Source organism: Cherax quadricarinatus, chromosome 19, assembly GCF_038502225.1.
Source record: "Cherax quadricarinatus isolate ZL_2023a chromosome 19, ASM3850222v1, whole genome shotgun sequence".
Lineage (NCBI taxonomy): Eukaryota > Metazoa > Arthropoda > Malacostraca > Decapoda > Parastacidae > Cherax > Cherax quadricarinatus.
Window position 1 is genome coordinate 29,535,643 of NC_091310.1, and position 5,000 is coordinate 29,540,642.

The following is a 5,000-nucleotide window of genomic DNA, read 5'->3' on the forward strand; positions in this document are numbered from 1 at the left end:
AGTCTCAACGTCCACTGAGGTTGGAGGCAGTAGTAGATATGTTGCCTTGACCATCCAGTGATATATATTGGTTGCATGCATGTGGGGATAAATAAAAGGTCTGGTAGTTAGATTTACAGCTTGTTGACCTCATGAAGGCTATTATGGCTGAAATTCATTGATAATACTAGTTAGAGTGTCATATTTATAGGAACGCTCTTATGAAGCCGATTTTTGCTTCAGACTCGCTTTTTTTTATTGGTCATGAAAGCTATAGATACGTTCAAATATATATATATATATATATATATATATATATATATATATATATATATATATATATATATATATATATATATATATATATATATATATATATATATATATATATTCAAATGCGATTTTATTGATTTTTTCGACTTATCAGAGTTGTTTCGAGCATTTTTCTATTCTTCATTCATTATCTAATAAAAACATCAGTCAATTGTAAATAAACAGCCAGATATTTCAGGACCGAAACAGCGTGCAATTAATAGACAAAAGCGCTTTTATCTTACCTTTGTTCGTTCCGAAGAAATTTTCTAACATTCAAGGGCTTATATAATGGGAGGTGAACAGAGGCACCAGGTATGAATCAGACTTGCATGTACCTCACCACCAGCACTGGAATGAGCCCCAGACCTTCGACTGTTAACCCCAGTCTGCTACCACCGAGCTGCGACCTATCTATTTGTGGAACTGAAAGATTTCCCTTGCGTAGACATTCACAGGTTTTCCAATATCTCTCTCTCTCTAAAAAAAAAATCTTCCATCATTCACCTCCTTCAGGGCTTCGTTAAATAAACTCTAAGAAGGTGGACGAAACGTCTTCTTGAGAAGATACTTCGTCCACCACGGACTTCATCAGTACTCACAGAGTTGGGTAGAGACGTGGGGTATATGTGATTTCCTTCTACCTATCTCTGTGAGAAATCATAACGTCTCGTAGGTCGGAACATCTTCACAGTAAGACGGTAAAATGTCGGTAAAATACCATTTGTGTATACACCTCTTAGCGCTTGATACTAATCTCCTGAATCACTAGATTAATGGTTCGTAAGATTTCATATCTTAAGATAAGAAATCTTACGACTACTGCCGCACCTGCAATCAATATTTCCGTTCATCGAGTAGATGAGCGGAAATATTGTAGATTTATTCTCGGGTTGTATTAAGCAGAACACACAGGGAAACAATTGAAACTGAATTTTTGAAGATCCTGACAATATGGATGAAATTACCCAAGAGTCAAATACACTCGGAACTTATTGGATTGATTTTAGTCCTGGGACCTTGGTCGCTACAAGTGATAAAATACACAAATAACCCACACATAGGAGAATGAAACTTACGACGACGTTTCGCTCCAACATGAACCATTAACTAGTCACACAGGATTATTTTTGTATTGTTCCAGTCATGGTGTTGTGCCTTGTTCCATAAAAGAGAATGAGAGGTCACCGAACATATAGCGGGGAAGCAGGTCACTGTGACATGTGACCCACTTTCTCCACTATATATACTGTTTTCTCTCATACTCTTGTACTGTTTGGATTGACCAAGATCCCACCAATAAGATGTCCTAAGTGTGTCTATTCGTCCGCAGGTAAACAAGGTTTTAACCAACTTATTCTAACACTTAAAAGCACAATTAATTATTCTAGTCAGTAAAATCCCTATTCGTCGAACACTATTGTTGTGATCTTTTATGTAGGGTGAAAAATCCAACAATGCATTTTATAATGTGATTTATATTTTCTTTACGGGATAAACAGGTAGGCCAGAGGAAGGCCTCGGTCAGTGACCAAAATCATGGCTAATACCGCATCAGGAGAAATTTTCATAGATCCATTGGCAAGACTTGTAAATGGTCCAAGTCGGACCGAAACGTCGTTGTAAGTTTCTCTCTCCTATGTGTTTGTTATTTGTGTATTGTTCCAGTGACGGTGTTCTGCCTTTTCATTCTTTATCCACTTACAAGGAAATCACTACCGCCTCCTAGACATAAAATATTACACCGGTGGGTAAAGTACAGGCAATTCCACTGATTGGAAAGGCATTTTTGGCTCACAGTGGAGAGAATAAAGAGGAAAATTGGCGATATTAAGTGTAGAAAGGCAGTTCCGGAATGGAAAAACGATATTCTGAAGGAGGTCCTGGGTTGTCGGTGTGAAATTTGCTATTATAAGAGTATATAGGAGACTTTCGTTTTATACCGTAGATAATGCCGGGGATTGGTAAGTGGATTAGGATCATCCGGTCAAAACAAGGCCGGATAGAGCAACACATCAGAATCACAACAAGGGACAACACATGAAACGCATGACAGCAGGGGGAACACATGACAGCACATGACAATATATAACAACACATAGCAGCACGTAACACATGACAACACATGACAGCACATGACAACACATGACAACAGAGAGAGGGGCCACACCCAGAGACCATTAATGACCTGCCTTACCATGAGAACATCGGCTTTAATGGCGACCTGACACACCTGAAGGCTCCCCCACCTCATCCCCCACCCCAGCATCATCCACCACCCCAGCATCATCCACCACCCCAGCATCATCCTCCACCCCAGCATCATCCACCACCCCAGCATCATCCACCACCGCAGCATCATCCACCACCCCAGCATCATCCACCACCCCAGCATCATCCACCACCCCAGCATCATCCCCCACCCCAGCATCATCCACCACCCCACCTCATCTCCCACCCCAGCATCATCCACCACAACAACATCATCCACCACCCCAACATCATCCACCACCCCAGCATCATCCACCACCCCAACATCATCCACCACCCCAGCATCATCCACCACCCCAACATCATCCACCACCCCAACATCATCCACCACCCCAGCATCATCCACCACCCCAACATCATCCACCACCCCAGCATCATCCACCACCCCAGCATCATCCCCCACCCCAGCATCATCCCCCACCCCAGCATCATCCACCACCCCAGCATCATCCACCACCCCAGCATCATCCACCACCCCAGCATCATCCCCCACCCCAGTATCATCCACCACCCCAGCATCATCCACCACCCCAGCATCATCCACCACCCCAGCATCATCACCCACCCCAGCATCATCCACCACCCCAGCATCATCCACCACCCCAGCATCATCCACCACCCCAGTATCATCACCCACCCCAGCATCATCCACCACCCCAGCATCATCACCACCCCTGCATCATCCCCCACCCCAGCATCATCATCATCCGTGCATCATCACTCACCCCTGCATCATCACCCACCCCAGCATCATCCCCCACCCCAGCATCATCCCCCACCCCAGCATCATCACCCACCCCAACATCATCCACCACCCCAGCATCATCCACCAACCCCGAATCATCCCCATCCCCTGCATCATCACTCACCCCTGCATCATCACCCACCTCCTCATCATCACTCACCCCTGCATCATCACCCACCTCCGCATCATCACCACCCCTGCATCATCCCCCACCCCCGCATCATCACCATCCCTGCATCATCACCCACCCCCGCATCATCACCCACCTCCGCATCATCACCACCCCTGCATCATCACCCACCCCCGCATCAGCACCATCCCTGCATCATCACTCACCCCTGCATCATCACCCACCCCCTCATCATCACCACCCCTGCATCATCCACCACCCCCGCATCATCACCATCCCTGCATCATCACCCACCCCCGCATCATCACCCACCTCCGCATCATCATCACCCCTGCATCATCACCCACCTCCTCATCATCACTCACCCCTGCATCATCACCCACCTCCGCATCATCACCACCCCTGCATCATCCCCCACCCCCGCATCATCACCATCCCTGCATCATCCCCCACCCCCGCATCATCACCCACCTCCGCATCATCATCACCCCTGCATCATCACCCACCTCCTCATCATCACCCACCCCCGCATCATCACCCACCTCCGCATCATCACCACCCCTGCATCATCACCCACCCCCGCATCAGCACCATCCCTGCATCATCACTCACCCCTGCATCATCACCCACCCCCTCATCATCACCACCCCTGCATCATCCACCACCCCCGCATCATCACCATCCCTGCATCATCACCCACCCCCGCATCATCACCCACCTCCGCATCATCATCACCCCTGCATCATCCCCCACCCCCGCATCATCACCATCCCTGCATCATCACCCACCCCCGCATCATCCCGCACCCGCATCACCCCCACCCCCGAATCATCCCCCACCCGAGCATTATCCCCCACCCCAGCATCATCCCCACCCCTGCATCATCCCCCACCCCCGAATCGTCCTCCACCCCAGCATCATCCCCCACCCCTGCATTATCACCAACCCCCTCATCATCCCCCACCCCTGCATCATCCCCCACCCCTGCATCATCCCCCACCCCCGAATCATCCTCCACCCCAGCATCATCCCCCACCCCTGCATCATCACCAACCCCCTCATCATCCCCCACCTCTGCATCATCCCCCACCCCTGCATCATCCCCCACTCCAGCATCATCCCCCACCCCTACATCAATCCCACCCCCACCACAACCCCACCACAACCCCACCCCTACATCAACCCCCAGCCCCGCTAGAACCCCTACCTAAAACCCACATCAACCCCTACCTACACCCCACATCAACCCCTACCCACACTTCCACCGCACTTCAATCCCCCCTCCCTACCCCACCTACCACCAACCCCACAAACCTCTGTATTATTTCATATACACAGCAATGACCCCCCCCTTCCACATCCTCTATTCCCCTCCCTCTCCTCCCTCCCCCTCCATCTCTATCCCCCTCCCCAACACTACAAATAAACACTTCAGTCACTGTTATATTCCCAGAGGGCAAACGCCACAGCTTTTGTCTCCCCACAAACCTTTGGGGAGACAAAGCTGTTATCATGAAGCTGTCCTCTGTCCTCTGTCCTCTGCGGGGGTTGAACCACACGTAA

At 49.0% G+C, this 5,000-nt stretch overlaps 2 protein-coding genes across 2 annotated transcripts in view; one reads left to right on the top strand and one right to left on the bottom strand.

The window, feature by feature from the left end:
• Positions 1–5,000, bottom strand: part of LOC138852929 (sorbitol dehydrogenase-like) — a 614,649-nt gene that overhangs the window by 302,433 nt on the left and 307,216 nt on the right. The gene's annotated exons all lie outside the window — the stretch shown is intronic.
• The window catches only part of LOC128688162 (uncharacterized), a 68,457-nt gene that overhangs the window by 29,360 nt on the left and 34,097 nt on the right, over positions 1–5,000 (top strand). The window lies entirely within an intron of this gene.